The sequence below is a fragment of the Bos indicus genome, chromosome 25 (genome assembly GCF_029378745.1).
Source record: "Bos indicus isolate NIAB-ARS_2022 breed Sahiwal x Tharparkar chromosome 25, NIAB-ARS_B.indTharparkar_mat_pri_1.0, whole genome shotgun sequence".
Taxonomy (NCBI): Eukaryota; Metazoa; Chordata; class Mammalia; order Artiodactyla; family Bovidae; genus Bos; species Bos indicus.
Window position 1 is genome coordinate 11,308,050 of NC_091784.1, and position 16,309 is coordinate 11,324,358.

General features: G+C 49.1%; 1 protein-coding gene across 4 annotated transcripts in view; it reads right to left on the minus strand.

Annotated features, from left to right (window-relative positions):
• Positions 1-15,341, minus strand: part of LITAF (lipopolysaccharide induced TNF factor) — a 37,727-nt gene extending 22,386 nt beyond the window's left edge. The window contains exon 1 of one of the 4 annotated variants that reach the window (XM_019987961.2): positions 15,192-15,341. The gene's annotated coding sequence lies outside the window, so the exon portion shown is untranslated. Of the gene's footprint in view, positions 1-2,201; positions 2,329-2,382; positions 3,614-15,182 lie in introns of those variants that run through there. The other 3 variants (XM_019987962.2, XM_019987963.2, XM_070779671.1) reach the window with 3 other exon arrangements.
• Positions 15,342-16,309: the final 968 nt, after the last annotated feature.

The following is a 16,309-nucleotide window of genomic DNA, read 5'->3' on the forward strand; positions in this document are numbered from 1 at the left end:
CTAGCTGTCATTACACATATTGCTCTGTTCTACTGGTCACAGGGATTGAAATTTATTAACATCTGCATCCCTAGCGCTCAGAACTAAGCTCAAAACATGATGGGTACTTCACAGGGTGACCCACTGTCCCAGTTCACCCAGGATGGAGCAGTTTCCCCGGATACAGGAGCTTTGGTACTTAAACTGGGAAAGTCCCAGGCAAACCAGAACAAGTTGGTCACCCCGATATTCCCACATATATTTGGAGATGATACCTATGCATAAGAAGGACACCAAAATCCAGCTTGGATGGCATCCAGATTTGGAAGTAAACATAAATGGAAGGAACTTAACCTTAAGAGCTTCAACTTAGAATCTAACCAAAATAAAGCTTTTTAAATAGAAAGATGTTAAAAGATTCTGCTGCTGGGAGAGAGTGAAGGCAAAAGAAGGGGGCGGCAAAGGATGAGATGTTTAGATAGCATCGCTGACTCAACGGACATGCATTTGCACAAACTCCGAGAGATAGTGAAGGACGGGGAGCCTGGCAGGCTGCAGTCCATGGGGTTGCAAAGAGTCAGACAGGACTAGGCGACTGAACAACGATAGATAGGAAGATATCACTAACAACAGACCTCAGTAATAGATGGCCCTCACAGTTCAGTTCAAGGTAGCATGATGGCCAGATCTGATCTGAGCATCAGCAAATATGCTCCAGAACTGGAATCGCTTAACTGGTCTGGAATCCTTTGTTTCCTCCAGAGTTCTTTGGAGAGAGTGATACTTCTCAACAGGGCACCCTGCGATGTCAAGGCACAAGATCAAGATGTGGGCAGAAAGAACTTGAAAAGGGAAGCAAACACCAACAAGATAAAAACAGAAAGAAAAAAAAAAAAGCCACACCCTCCAAACTTCAAGATTAGTTGACTTTTTTCTCTTCAATGTTAAGTTTCATCTTGGGGCTCTGGTGAAGGGGTGCACATGGATTCTGTCAACAACCACTCCCAGTTCTGGTTGGGATTTCAGAAGAGAGTGAGGAGCGGGTGCTTCCCTCGGCTCCACCATCCATCCAAGATCTGGACTCCGAACAGGTGCCTCGCTACCACCAGCCCAAACTCAGTAATACCTGTCACTCCACATTCATCACCTGGTCCCTAGTGTGGCTCCGAAGCCACTTCATCTAACCCAGATGGTGCGTCATGCATTCTCCAGAAATGACAGTCTTTCATCATGGGTGTCAAGAAAATGCAGAGACTCTAATGACCTTCTACCCTGAGACACCATGAACGTCAGCAACTGCTGCTGACGTGCGTGGACAGGAAGAAGGGGGACAGAGTTCACTCTTCTGCAGGCACCTCCACCCTCAGTGCTTCAGAACCAGCAAGGATGGGAGGGGGGAGCTCGGCAGAAACTAGGGGCTTTAAGGAGCCTTGGGTGATTTTCTTCCTTTCCAACTCCAATCCTTTCTGGTGAAATGACCGACAGGCAAGCAGGGTTCAAAAACAAAGGAGACGGAGGACAGAGAGGTGATTCCTGATGCTGAGTAAATTCTCCCTGGGCAATTGCAGAAGACACGCGGGCTTGATCGCCGACTCCAATCAGGACCTGACCTGGTGGAGAAGCGTTGCCACTGAGCTCAGAGACGTTAGAGGTGGGATGTGTGTGCCTGGTACCTGATACCGCCGTGTGTGGGGTTTTCAGAAACACCTGTGAGGGTCCTGTTATTTACAAGCATGGCTGGGTACCACCCATCTCTAAGAGGTCAGAGGGACTGACGTGGACCACAGCCTGCATACCCAACAATGATCTGGGGAAAAGAGAAGACGTGGAAGAATGTGAGCAGGTGCGGGCACATAGAGGGGAACAGAAAGGGCCCAAAGAAAGTTAAGACCATAGAATTTTTTTTTTTGATGATAGGATTTTTAAGACAAGTCAAATATTTAAGAGCAAAAACCTGGAGGGCTTCTCTGGTGGCTCGGTGGTAAAGAATTCACCTACCAAATGCAGGAGACATGGGTTCGATCCCTGGTCCGGGAAGATCCCTCGAGTGGAACAACTAAACCCATGTGCTGCAACTTCTTAGCCTGTGTCTACAGCCCGGGAGCACAACTACTGAGCCCATGCCCCTAGAGTAGCCCCTGCTCCCCACAACTAGAGAAAAGCCCGAGTAGCAAACAAAGACCCAGCACAGCCAGAAAGAAAGAAAGAAAGAAGCATACAACCTCAGTTCAAAATGCAGCTCTTGTCACTTCTAGGCAGTCTGAATGTGTTTCATTTCTCCATGCCTCGGTCTCTTCATCAGGAAAATGGAATTATAATCGGACCCCCACCTTCACAGGGTTGCATGTGCTCAGAACACTGGGCACTTGCGTCATTACAAGAGCATTAGATTTAACTACTTACAGGGAGGCGGAATCAAGTCCAAGGAGGGGGAGGTCGCTTGCTCGCAGCGACACAGACCGGCAGAAGGCAGAACGCAGATCCCTTGACACCACACTCGCCCCTTCTCAGGCCACTACCTTCACGCCTTTACTTGTTTGTCCAAACCGCCTCGAGTTGGCTCCTCCCACCCTCACCCTCACTGGGGAGACAGAGTAACGCCCTCTAAAGTTGTCCACATCCTCATCACAGAAGGCTCATTCCTGGCAGCTCAGACGACAAAGAATCCACCTGCAATGCAGGAGACCTGAGTTCAGTCCCTGGGTCGGGAAGATCTCCTGGAGAAGGGAATGGCAACCCACTCCAGTATTTTTGCCTGGAAAATTCCATGGACAGAGGAGCCTGGTGGGCTACAGTCCATGGGGTCCCAGAGTTGGACATGACTGAGCAACTCACACTTTCACTTTCAATTCCCAGAATATGTGGTTCTTTTTTTTGTTAATACTTATTTTTATCTTTTAAAGATTTTTTTTTTAATGTGGACTTTTTTTTTAAGTTTTTATTTACTTTGATACAATATGTTGTTCAGTCACTTAAGACATGTCCCACTCTTTGCAACCCCATGGACTGCAGCATGCCAGGCTTCCCTGACCTTCACCATCTCCCAGAGCTTGCTCAAACTCACGTCCATTGAGTCGGGGATGCCATCCAATATAGTTTCTTTTTTTTTTTTTTTTTACAGTTTCTGTTTTATGTTTTGGGTTTTGGCCTGGAGACATGTGGGATCTTAGCTCCCCATCCAGGGATCAAACCTGCACCTCCTGAATTGAAAGATGAAGTCTTAACCACAGGACGGTCAGGGAAGTTCCAGAACACGTTGCCTTAAATGGCAAAAGGGATTTTGCAGCTGTCATGAGGTTAAGGCCCTTGAGAGGAAGAGATGATTCAAGTGGCCCCAAGACAACTACAATGGTCCTTAGAAGATGGAGGCAGGAGGGCCTCAAAGATAGAAAAGGCCCTATTGGCTTTGAAATAGGCTCAGGGAGCCATGGACCAAGATTCATAGGTGTTTGTTAGTTGGTTTTTCCAGTAGTCATGTGCGGATGTGAGAGGTGGACCATAAAGAAGAAGGCTGAGAACAGAAGAATTGATGCTTCTGAACACCAGTGCTGGAGGAGACTCTTGAGAGTCCCCTGGACAGAAGATCAAACCAGTCCATCCTAAAGGAAATCAGTCCTGAATATTCATTGGAAGGACTGATGCTGAAGCTGAAGCTCCAATACTCTGGCCACCTAATGTGAAGAGCTGACTCATTGGAAAAGACCCTGATGCTGGGAAAGATTGAGGGCAGGAGGAGAAGGGGATGAAAGAGGATGAGATGGTTGGATGGCATCACCAACTCAATGGACATACATTTGAGAAAATTCCGGGTAATAATGAAGGACAAGTGAGCCTGGTGTGCTGTAGTCCATGGGGTACCAAAGAGTCAGACACGACTGAGCGACCGAACAACAAAATAAAGAAGCTAGAAAGGGCCAGGAGATAGATTCTCTTTTGCCGAGAGCCTCCAGGAGAACAGCGCCTGGAGTCTCACCCAGTGACACCCATTGCGGACTCCTGACCTCCAGACTGTATGATAAGAAACATGTTATTTCAGCTACTAGGCTTGTAATCTCTTACAGTAGGCAGAGCAAACAAACCTGTCCACTCCTAGCTGGGTTGCCCAATTCCCACCAGCCCTGCGGACTCCCAAGGGGTCTCTCCCACTCCCACAGCAGTGCCCCCCAGCAGGGATCTGAGCCCCTCAACCTCCCACCCTAGCTCCCAGGCATCTGTCCGCCCACCCTCAGCTCAGCAGGAACTCTTCTCTGGGCTCAACCTCTACTTAAAGCCCACGAGAATGGCCACCCCACCACGCCCTGCCACATCCCAGGGACGCTGCTCCAGCAATGACCCCTTCTGCCAGCCCTGCCCTCTCAGCTGGCTCCTCTCCTGATCTCAGGCTTGCTTGTGCTTAGTCAGTCATGTCTGATTTTTTTGCGACCCCATGGACTGCAATCCACCAGGCTCCTCTGTCCACGGGGTTCTCCAGGCAAGAATATTGGAGTGGGTTGCCATGCCCTCCTCCAGGGGATTTTCCTGACCCAGGGATCGAATCCGTGTCTCCGGTGTCTCCTGCATTGGCAGGCAGGTTCTTTAACACAAGTACCACCTGGGAAGCCCCTCCTAATCTCTAAGCTTGTTCAAATTGTTCCTCATTAAAAGGTAAAAACAGGGCTTCCCTGGTGGCTCGGTGGTAAAGAATCCACCTGCCAATGCATGAGACACAGGTTCGATCCCTAAACCAGGGAGATCCCACATGCCATGGAGCAAATAAGTCCATGCGCCGCAACTACTGATCCTGTGCTCTAGAGCCCGGGAGCCACAACTGCTGAAGCCCGTGCACGCTGGATAAGAGCCTGGGCTCCTCAACAAGAGAAGCTACTGCAATGAGAAGCCCGCACACCACAGCTAGAGAGTAGCCCCCGCTCTCCCAAACTAGACAAAGCCCAAGCAGCAACAAAGACCCGGCAGGGCCATAAATAAATAAATGTTTTAGATAAGAAAGGTAAAAATAAAAGCCCCCGCTACCCCAGCCTGCATCCTCAGCCCCTCTGCCTGAGAGCTTCTCTTCCACGTCCTCGGATTCACCCGGGACCACCAATCTCCTTCCACCCTCGGCCATGACCCCTCCAAGCCCACTTCCCATTTCCTGTCCTCGTCTCCCAAGGCTGCTGGCACCTTCTCTGGAAGGACTTCCTCACTAGCTTGGCCTTGCACCTCCATCTTCTTCCGGGTCAGCCCTTCCATGGAAGGACCCCAGGGACTTGGGGGTCTGCACACAACCCCGAGAGCCCCCTCAACTCCTCAACCCCACATCTGCCATCTTCACCTTTAGCAAAGGGCAAACTGTTTGAACACAGAGCTGGCCTCTCCCCCAGGCCTGATAGGGAGGTAAACTGAGTCTCACACCGTGGAAGCACCTACCAAAATGCAACACGCAGGAGTCCTTTAACCCAGAGATTCCTCCTCTAGGTATGTGCATCGGAGCTGACGCCATGCGTTGAGGCAGTGACAAATGCTGAGCACACAGAGGTAACCCACTGCCTTGTTGCTAGAAACCACCTAATTGTCCACCAGCAGAGAACTGGGTAGACCAGTTACGCTCCACCCACAGAGGGGAATGGCATGCGACCATCAAGACTGAACGAGGAACTTCATGTGTGGAAACACAGATATCCCTGCAATATTAACAGATCACTGCGTGAAAAAAAGCCCAAATGGTGTCTATCGTCTCAGGCCATCATTGGTGTACAAGGAAGAAGGATACACATTTCCTTATAAAACAGGCATGAAATGTCTCCAAATGGATACACAAGGAAGTAATACAGTAACCGGAAATTCTCGGGCAGTGCAGAGGTTAGGACTCAGCGCTTTCACCGAACCACCCAACCTAAAGGGGGGGTGGGGGGAGAAACAGATAACAGTGGCTGCCTGTAAAAGGAGGAGGGAGGTACACTGGGGAATGTGGCTGGATGAATGCTTTTCACTCTTAGACTCGGTCTTTTGTATACTGAGCCACAGCAATACTACACAGTCAAAAAATTAAGAAATTATTTAAGTTAAATATAATTATAACATAATAAATGTGTAGTTCTATGATCTATTCTTTATAATTTGTATTAATTATAACATACTTATAATTAAACGCTTTAAAATTAAATTAAATTTAAAATATAATAAACTTTTTTTTTTAATAGGGACAAAGAGCCTCTTCTGCAAACCCCGTATCTGCCCTTCCCACGTTGGTCTCTCACATCCTCCCACTTCTGGGTGACATGACATCATCAGTCCTTGGTCCCATGACTGGTGTTTCATGCCCATCAGCTGGCCTTCGGCCCCTCCCTAAGGGTTCGCAGACAGATTTTCAAGTTACTGATTACTTCTCTTTGGTGAGAAGACATGCACACCACCGCTTCCTCTATCTCAGTCCCAAATCTGTACCAACGTCCTATCGGCCACAGCAAAACTCTTCTCTTTGCGTTTTGCACTGTGGTCTATTTTTCATGCGGGAAGTTCTAAAAGCTGAGGACGGATGTGGGACTGTGGGCAGGGTTGCATGGGCCCTCCCTCACTGGCCTGAAGGAACCCATTTGAGGAGGAAAAGTCAATCAGTCTGGGAAGACATGGGAGCAGACACAAAGGGGAAACTGAGCCCAGATTCTAAGGCAAGCGGAAGGTCTGAGACAAGAGAAGGATGTGGGCAAGGGAAATAGGAGGTAGATGCAGAGGCAGGCACACCCGTGTTCCCTGGGGAAGTGACAGAGGTTGGCCAGGAGGGTGGGGCCAGGTTATGGGAGCCTTTGCACCGTCAAGAGTCCGGCCCTGGGACTTCCTGGCAGTCCCATGGTTAAGACTCCATGATTTCACTGCAGGGGGTGCGGGTTCAATCCGTGGTCAGGGAACTAAGATCCCCGCACGTTGCACAACCAAAATAAAACAAACAAAAAATAAGCCTGGTCCGGGCGAGGTGGGGACGGGGCCGAATCATTCAGGGAGGGACCCCCGCCTCCCAAGCAGGTTCTGTTTCATTAATCAGCAGCCCAAAAGCGACTTGAAAAACCCCCTCCAAGTTTGCAACTCCTGCCAAGGATAATTCAGATTCTAAAAATAAGCCTCAAAACCTAGAATACCAGGAGAAAGCAGCCACAGCAAAAGCCACCCAACAAGTCCCCGTCAGTATAAACACACATCAAAGGCCCAAAGGCCCATCGCCAAGGGCTTCTCTCCCCAGATCACAGAATCAACACGACAAAAACTCTAGGCTCGTAACTCCTGGTGTTGCTGTAACTCCTGGTGTTGCTATCATCTGACCATCTGACTGAGGCCCTTTTTCACTATCCCTCCCCTGAAAGTCTCTTAATCATTTTCTAAAATGATCCCCTATTTCTCTCTGCCTCCTTAAGAGTCTGCAAAAAAAAAAAAAAAGATAAGAAAACGCTCACCTCGGAGTCTTGTGGTTCTGTGACACCCCAGGCTGCACACAGCCCCCATCCCATCCCCCCATTGCTGTTTCAAGGCTTCTGAAGGCTTCCCGTGGGTAAGAACTTGATGTAAGGTAAGAGCTACTAGCTTCCCTGGGAGCCTCCCATAAGGAAAGTCAACAAGCTGGGCATTTGTCTTGATGATAACTATCTGCGTTACTTGGGAGGCTCCTATTTGCTTATTTCCTCAATTTTGGCCATATTCCAGATGACTGTGGGTTTTATAACTGTCATGTCTTTGAGAATTATAAAACAGTGTTTCCTTCAGCGAGACTTCAGGTGAAGACAGGGAAGTAAGCATTAACCTCCTGCAGTCTTTTCAGCCATCCCCTGGCCTATCTGTAACAATCCCAGCCCTGGATGATGTTCACCTCCCTCATCCGCCCTAATTGCTTCCTGTCTGCAAATTAGATTCTGTTTCCCTAACTGGCCCGCATCACACCCCTCTGGGGAAGGGCTGGGATCCTTGTTTCTCTGGATTCTCCCTCCACAGAGCTTTGGGGAAAGCGACGCACAGACCACCTCCTAGCCAGAGATTTCATGCGCATAGATGGCATATATAGCCCATATATGATGGGGCAATCTATGGCGTAAGCTCAAAGAGTGTACTGGCAGGGTGTAGTTTTTCCAGTTTGACATACAGCACTGTATAAGTTTGGGGGGCTTCCCAGGTGACTAAAGTGGTAAAGAATCCACCTGCCAACACAGGAGACGTGGGTTCAATCCCAGAGTTGGGAAGATCTCTGGAGAAGGAAATGGCCACCCACCCTAGTACTCTTGCCTGGGAAATCCCAAAGACAGAGGAGCCTAGCGGGCTACAGTCCCTGGGGTCACAAAGAGTCGGACACCGACTTAGCAACTGAACAGCAACAACTGTGTAAGTTTTAGGTGTACAACATATGATTTCCCTTACACATCATGAAATGATTACAAGTAGTTTACTGAACCGCCACCCTCTCATAGTCTCAACACCAAAGAAAGAAAAAAATTCTTTGCATGAGAACTCTGATTTACTCTCTTATTAAGTTTCATGAATAATGTATAGTATGTTCATTATCTTTATTATGAATTTACATTCTGATTACTTACTTAGAAGTAGAAAACTAGAGAAGTATGTATTTTTTATGTTTTTTTTACTTTTTTAAACTTATTATTTTATACTGGAGTATAGCTGAGTAACAATATTGTGATAGTTTCAGGTGGACAGCAAAGGAATTCAGCCACCCAGATGCAGGTATCCATTCTTCCCCAAACTCCTCTGCCATCCAGGCTGCCACATAACATTGAGCAGAGGAGTATGTATTTTTTAAATACAGAAAAGACAAATTTCCTTAAAGAATTCCAAATGTGTAGAAGCACCCTCCCTCTAAGTGAAACTGAAAGTGAAGTCTCTTCTGTCATGTCCAACTCTTTGTGACCCCTTGGGCTGTACCCTACCAGGCTCCTCTGTCCATGGGATTTTCCAGGCAAGAGTACTGGAGTGGGTTGCCATTTCCTTCTCCAGGGAATCTTCCTGTCTCAGGGATCAAACCCAGGTCTCCCGAACTGTAGACAGATGCCTTACCACCTGAGCCACCAGGGAAACCCAAGACCATAGGTTTGACTAGATGGACATTCGTCCATCTACTTTGTCAGCAAAGTAATGTCTCTGCTTTTTAATATGCTCCGCAAGGCATGTTGGATCTTAGCCCCCTGTGTGTTAGTTGTTCAGTCGTGTCCGACTTTTTGCAACCCCACGGACTGCAGCCCACCAGGCTCCTCTATCTATGGAATTTTCCAGGCAAGAATACTAGAGTGGATTGCCATTCCCTTCTCCAGAGGATCTTCCTGACCCAGGGATCGAATCCTGGTCTCCTGCATTGCAGGCAGATTCTTTACCGTTTGAGCTACAGGGAAGTCTCTTCTCCCTCTAAGAAGTAGAGCTTAATCTTGACCCTTCCTCTCCTGAGTGAGGCCTTCTCTGATAGCTCAGTTGGTAAAGAATCTGCCTGCAATGCAGGAGACCTCGGTTCGATTCCTGGGTCTGGAAGATCCGCTGGAGAAGGGATAATCTACCCACTCCAGTATTCTTGGGCTTCCCTGGTGGCTCAGCTGGTAAGGAATCTGCCTGCAATGCAAGAGGCCTGGTTTCGATCCCTGCGGTGGGAAGATCCCCTGGAGGAAGGAAAGGCTAATGGTCTATCAAAAGAGGAAAAAGAGGAACTCTGCTACAGGGAAACCTGGCAGCAGCGATGTTGGGTATCATGTTGTACCCCCTTGTGAAGTGAAGAGCCCTTCATCTCTGTGGCCTTCTCCCCCAAAATCGGTAACCCCAGTAGAATCACGAGACAAACATCAGACCAACCCAATGTGAGGGAAATTCTACAAAATCTTTGCCCATTACTGCTTAGAAACAGCCATGAAAAACAAGGAAAGATTGAGGAGACAGGAGGAGACTTGGTGATGGTGTGATTAAATGCAGCGTGGTACCCTGGATGGGGTCTGGGAACAGAAAAAGGGACATTAGCAGAAACGTCAAACAGTGTCTGGAGGGTGGGCGACAGTGAGGTGCCAGCGCTCGTTTCCTAGTTTCACACAAGTCCTGCGGTGATGATGTAAGATGTTCACAGATGAGGGAAGACGTTCACAGCGGGGAAACTAGGGGAGGGGCGGATGGAAAACTCCTTGCAGTAACTGCTACTTTCTGGCAAATCTAAAATTAAACTATCAGATGGAAGTTTCCCTGGGGGTTCACTGGCTAAGGCTCCTGAAGCAGAGGGCCCCAGGTCAGGGAACTATGACTCCCGAAGCAGAGGGCCCCAGGTCAGGGAACTAGTTCCCGCACGCAATAACTAAGATCCCACACAGTCAAATAAATAAATATTAAAAAAAAAAAAAAAAAAAAACAACCAAAAGCATACAAGTTCAGTTTTTAAAGACAAAACAGGGCTTCCGTGGTAATCCAGTGGTTAAGAATCTGAATGCCAATGCAAGGGACACAGGTTCAATACCTGGTCCGGGTAGATCCCACGTTCCTCAGGACAACTAAGTTCTTGCGCCACAACGGCAGAAACCTGCACGCCTGCCTGGAGCCCATGCTCCACAGCAAGAGCAGCTACCGCCATGAGAAGCCCACGTACGCAACTGAAGAGTAGCTCCCGCTCGCTGCAACTAGAGAAAAGTCTGCCCAGCAACGAAGACCCAGCGCAGCCAAAAACAAATAAATGAGTCTTTTTTTAATTAAAAAAAAAAAAAATCAAGCTGCCATTAAAAAGAAGTTTAAGGTTTAATTTACTTTTTTTTTTTTTTAAAGAAAGTTTTATTTCCCCTCAGGTATTTCGTTCCCCTCAGGTATTTCAGTTAAATGGGAAGGATTAAGTGGAGGCTGGGGTGATGATCAGGGTTTCTAGTATTTCTCTCTGACCGATTACTAGATAGGTACACAGGTAGATAGATAGATGATTACCAATTACCGGATAGATACACAGGTAGATAGGCAGACAGACAGACACACAGATACCCCCATTTTAAGTGAATAAGCCTTAAAGTTTAATGAATCTCCTCCCAGCATTTGCACACTGATGCCTGGCCACAAATAGGTGGCCACAGGTAGGTGATAAACTTCTAAAAATACATCCTCCTGATGTGTATAGAACAGTTTTCTGGATTTAGGTATTAGATCAACACACAAAAGGACAAGGCCTTCAGAGAGAAGATAAGGCAGCTTTTTCACCACCAACTTAATCCTTAATTCTTTCAGGAAGAGAAAGGGGAAGATTATTCCATTCCATTCCCTGCCCCCACAGTCCAGGCCCCAGAAAAGAATACAGGCATTAGAGAATTGACCCCAGGGAAAAAGACATTCCTGTGCAAAAAAGAACGACACACACGCATGCAAATTGTCGGGCCTCCTAAGAAAATAGCCCAGTTTGTACACAAGGTGGAGAACCAGCGGAGGAGGTCAAAGAGAGCTGGTCTTTCACGGTCTCTGTAGAAAACTATTCTTTACAATCTATTAGGAGGAAGAATTTAGACAAAAAGGGAAACTGGGATCTCCAACTCTCTTCAGGAGAGGAAGTGAGAAATTACACTAAGGTTCTTAGGCCAACGAACCCAAATAAATTCAGTCTACCTCTGTTAAAAATACAGAAGCTCACAGGGAAAGATTTCAGAGACGTGTTTTCACATTCCATCTTCCGAATTCAGTTTCTTTCGCCAGGCAAAGATAAAGTGACCACAATCTGAGAGTCAGGTTCAAATATGGCTTAAGTACAAATTACAGTGATTTGTGGAATGGAAAATGCTTCCACTGGGGAGCTGAGCTGCGCCCCCAGAATCAAAGGGAAACAATTCCCCCCCTGGATTCCTGGTGAAACCACATCCCCAGTTTCCACATGAATGACGGTTTTTGATGCAACAGCACAATGAGAACATTAATAGGACTGCATCAGGAGACAAAATTATACGTACCCTGATCACAACTTCATAAAAAAACAGGCACCATGACAGGAAGCCGCCAAATCAGGAAAACTGATGCTAGCTGTTTCATTCACAGGCTGAGATTATACCAGATACTCTTCGTTATCTTTCATGCTTTCTGTAATATTGTTATTTTTTACATAACTTTAAAAAATACCAATGCAGCCTTTATGAATAATCTCCCTGGACTCAAGGATAGGGTGAGTCAATGCTAAGCTCTTACATTTACCCCAGGAACACTGTCAATTCTAAAACTCCACGAGAGGAAATTCCCTGGCAGTCCAGTGGTCAGGATTTCCTCCTTGCTTTCACTGCAGGGGGCATGGGTTAGATCTCCCAAAATAAATAAATTTTTTTTAAAAAGAAAAGAAAAAACTCCCATGAGCTAAATAGCTTAAATTCTTCACCATTATTTTCCCTGACGTTAACACCCACGAAGAAGAAATTCGGATCTTGGTGAATTAACTTCCTACCTACTAGGTAAACAGGGAATTGCCAATGAGACACCCGTGATATTTACTTTCTTCTGTCCAGGCCCTAAGTCTTATAAAAGTACACAGAGTTCTTCTACAGAAATAATCTGCAGTCAAAAGACAACTTCACTGGCTACAAAAGTGTTATCCCAACTGCCCTGAGCTCCAGTACAGGTGCAAACAGTAAGACGAAATTGTGAGGACCCAGGAAAGTACCACTTAGAGCTCAAATAACCCCGATAAGTAAACACCAGTTGGCCATGGTTGGGAGGCAAGGGGAACAGGCACCAAAGACAGGGACGTAGGTACTGAAGTACAGCAGAGTTAAGGAAGGCTATTTGCTTGGTGAGACGGACCACCCTGCCCAGGGAGCTCTTTTCATTGCAGTAAAAGCACAAACACAGAAGACAAGTCACAGTGTCAAGACTCTAGGACTCCGAGTCATGGAACTCATTTTTTCCCACCATCACTGTAGCTGGGGTTGATTCCTTTTCAGTGGGAGAATTTTAAGTCCTTGATGGGCATGCTCCCGTTCTCAGAGTGGCACCATAGCACTGCCAGTCGTGTGTAAAAGCAAGGAAGCATGCCCTATCTCCTTGAAAATGAACTTGGGCTGGAAATGCCTTCCAGTTCCTTTGCTCTCAGTGGCTTCCCTTTTACTGTCCTCAACTATGGGCTGGCCTGCACTTCCTCCAAAGCTTTGCTGAGCCTCTTCTGCTCATTTGGAATACATGTACCTTCTGTGATGTGTATTCTCAGGTCTCTGCTTTCCTATGAAATTTTCCTTCATAGCTCACTCCTTTCCATTTCTTTCAATCCTTCCTGAGTCAAGGGGATTGCTGAGCACTGACTATCCACCTGTGTTTTTTTCCACTTTCCACCTGCAGCATAAACCCCTCAGAACCTAGAGCCATTTCTTCTGTGTCCTTTACAAGGCTAGAATAGCATTTTATTTCCCCACAACCATCCAGTAAAAGCGACTAAAGGAACAAAGGAAAGTTTACTCACTAGAGACAGTGAAATGACTTCAATCTAGTATTTAGAGACTTAAGAAACTGATCCTCCATCTCAGATCAATCAATGAGTCACTTAATCCACAAAAACACTATAATGAGGATACTTTCACAAATGTGAATAAAAGCATCTATTATTCATGCCTTCAAGAAACAGGAAAGGGGGAAGATGGGCCCCTCCCATCGTAGATCTACAATAGATGTTTCCTAGAGAGTCTGGGGCACCTTTAAACCCCAGTGCAAGGACTGGTTGAGAGGTAAGCCAGGAGCAGCATGGGTATTATTCTACGCCAGGTAGAGCAAGTCACCTGCTTGCAGGCCTACGAATCCAACTTCGATAAAACCAAACACACTGGTAGAGTCCCAGATACCAGCTCATGCTGGACACGGTATCCAGGTGAGTCTCATTGTAAGAGTCAATCAGAGATGACTCCGGGGTGGGTGGGTAAGAAGATAAGGGAGGCAGTCAAGCACACACTAATGCAAACTACAACGTTCCTTAAAAGAGCCCCAGGGGAACTGCAGGGCCAACCAGCGTTCCAGACAGTCCTTGAACCAGCACCAGCTCACCCAGCCAAGGGTTTACTCCCCTTGGGAAGACGGGTGGGCGAGTCTTATCCTGATGCACTAAGATGGGAAGGCCCTGTGCCTTCCAGAAACTGGATTTCCCAGCCACCAAAGCTCAGTCCGACATGCAATGACATCAGCCCCACTTATCGGAAGCACAAAAGCCAGAAAACTAATCAAAGACCAGCTGGCCTGATCCCTGGAATGCACAGCCGGTCCAGAATACCCCATTTCCCCATCACCTCCTGTCCTGACCTTGATGGAAGGGTTTCTGGCACAACAATGACCCCACTGCCCAGATCACAGTGACCTGGAAACCAAAGAGAAAGAGGCCACCTACCTAGCTGGGCGTGGAGGGCCAATGTCCACCTCGCCATCCTGTGCCACTGGCATGTATCTGGCAGCGGCAGTGGACGGGGTCCCGGCCCATCCCTGCGCTCACAGAGTGCCTACCTTACCCGCACCCCCCCACACACCCCCTCCCCGCGAGGGCTCTAGCCAGGGCCCTGGCTGACTTTGCTCTGTGTCCCGAATTTTCATCTCTCGTGGGCTCCCTAGACCCGCCGGTGTCCGCTGAGAGCGGTCCTGAATACTATGAGGAACCCCCTGGAGCCGGGGATGGCGGGGAAAAGCAGATATCGTGGACCCCAGAAGTCGAATTTCTGGGACCGGCGTCGGAAATCTGTTGGGCTTTTTTTGTTTGGTTGGTTGGTTTTGTTTCTAAATCGCCGGGCGATAAAGAGTATGGAAACTTCAACTTTGAGAGAGCAGCCACCAAGCGAGACAAGACTTCCTTGAAAAGCCTCGGGGTGTGCTCTCCCGGGGTGGAGGCCCCCGTGACCAACACGGGGCGCTCTTTCAGGTGGGGGCGGGATGACCCCACCGCGCGCGATCCGCGGGCGATCGGCTCACTTCGGGGAGCAGGAACTGGACCCAGCCTGGACTGCGGCGGGAACAAGCGCCAAGTGACTGGAAGCCCGGCCTCGCCGGCCCCGCGCGGAAGATCGCGGCGGGACTCCGACGCCCTCCAACCACCTCGAACCCCGGGGACCCGCCAGGATTCCGGGACACGGCCACCACTCCCGCGGAGTCCCGAGCGGGTGCTCGCGCCGCACCGACCCCGCTCTCCACCCACCACCAGCTCGAAGTTCCGCGGATCAGCACCCCGGTCGCTGCCTCCTCCCCGTCGGCGACCCCAGCCCGCGCCCCCGCCGCCAGCCAACGCGCACCTCACTCACCGCCGCGCGCGCCGCCAGTCGAGCCGGGAGGTCTGAGCAGACGGAGCTGGCGGGCGGACTGGCTGGAAGGCGGCCGGGAGGAGAGCCCGAAGGCGGGGGGCGGGGGCTGGACCGGCCGGGGCGGGGCGCTCCGGCTCCCGCTTCCGGCTAGTCCCCGCCTCTACGAGCCGCCTGGACCCGATCCTCCCCACTCGCCGGGGCCCGCCTCCCGCAAGCTAGAAACCCCACCAGGGACCTGCGACCCTCTGGCTTCTGCCCTTCCCCTCCACCGCTCCGATCTCCCGCTACCCTCGGAACACCCCCTTGACACTCCCAGACCCCGCTCACTCCCTGGAACCCCCCAGTTTCAGCCCAGACCCCACTCTCCCCATCCTGGTGGGGAGAATGTCTCCCCTTTCTGGTTCTGCTCCTGCTCGTGGATCCCCGCCACGTGCCCGCACAACCTTGAACTGCCCTCCTGATTTTCATTCCCTTTCTGCTCTCCCCTGCGCCCCTGGGTCCCCATCTTCAGCATTTGTTCTCCTTCCCGGTTCTCAGACAATACTGATCACCTCCAGATCCCTTGCCAAGGCATCCAGCGCTCCCTGCCCTCCGGAAGTCGGCCCTTTTCTCCCCATACCTCAATTCTGTGCATTTAGATGTACCCAGGCAACCCAAGAAAACTCATGTGCCTTTGGGTATGTGCCCATTTTCTCTGGCCTCAGTCTCCTGTCTATAATATGGGCACAACAGTACCTGTCTCATAAGATCTACAGAGATTTAGCTGAACAAGGCAAACAAAGCGTTTACCACAGATTGTGCTAAATTAAACCTATCCTAGCTGCTAACTCGGAGAAGGCAATGGCACCCCACTCCAGTACTCTTGCCTGGAAAATCCCATGGATGGAGGAGCCTGGTAGGCTGCAGTCCATGGGGTCGCTAAGAGTCGGACACGACTGAGCGACTTCACTTTCATTTTTCACTTTCATGCATAGGAGAAGGAAATGGCAACCCTCTCCAGTGTTCTTGCCTGGAGAATCCCAGGGACTGCAGAGCCTGATGGGCTGCCGTCTCTGGGGTCGCACAGAGTCGGACACGACTGAAGCAACTTAGCAGCATCAGCAGCTACTGCTAACTAT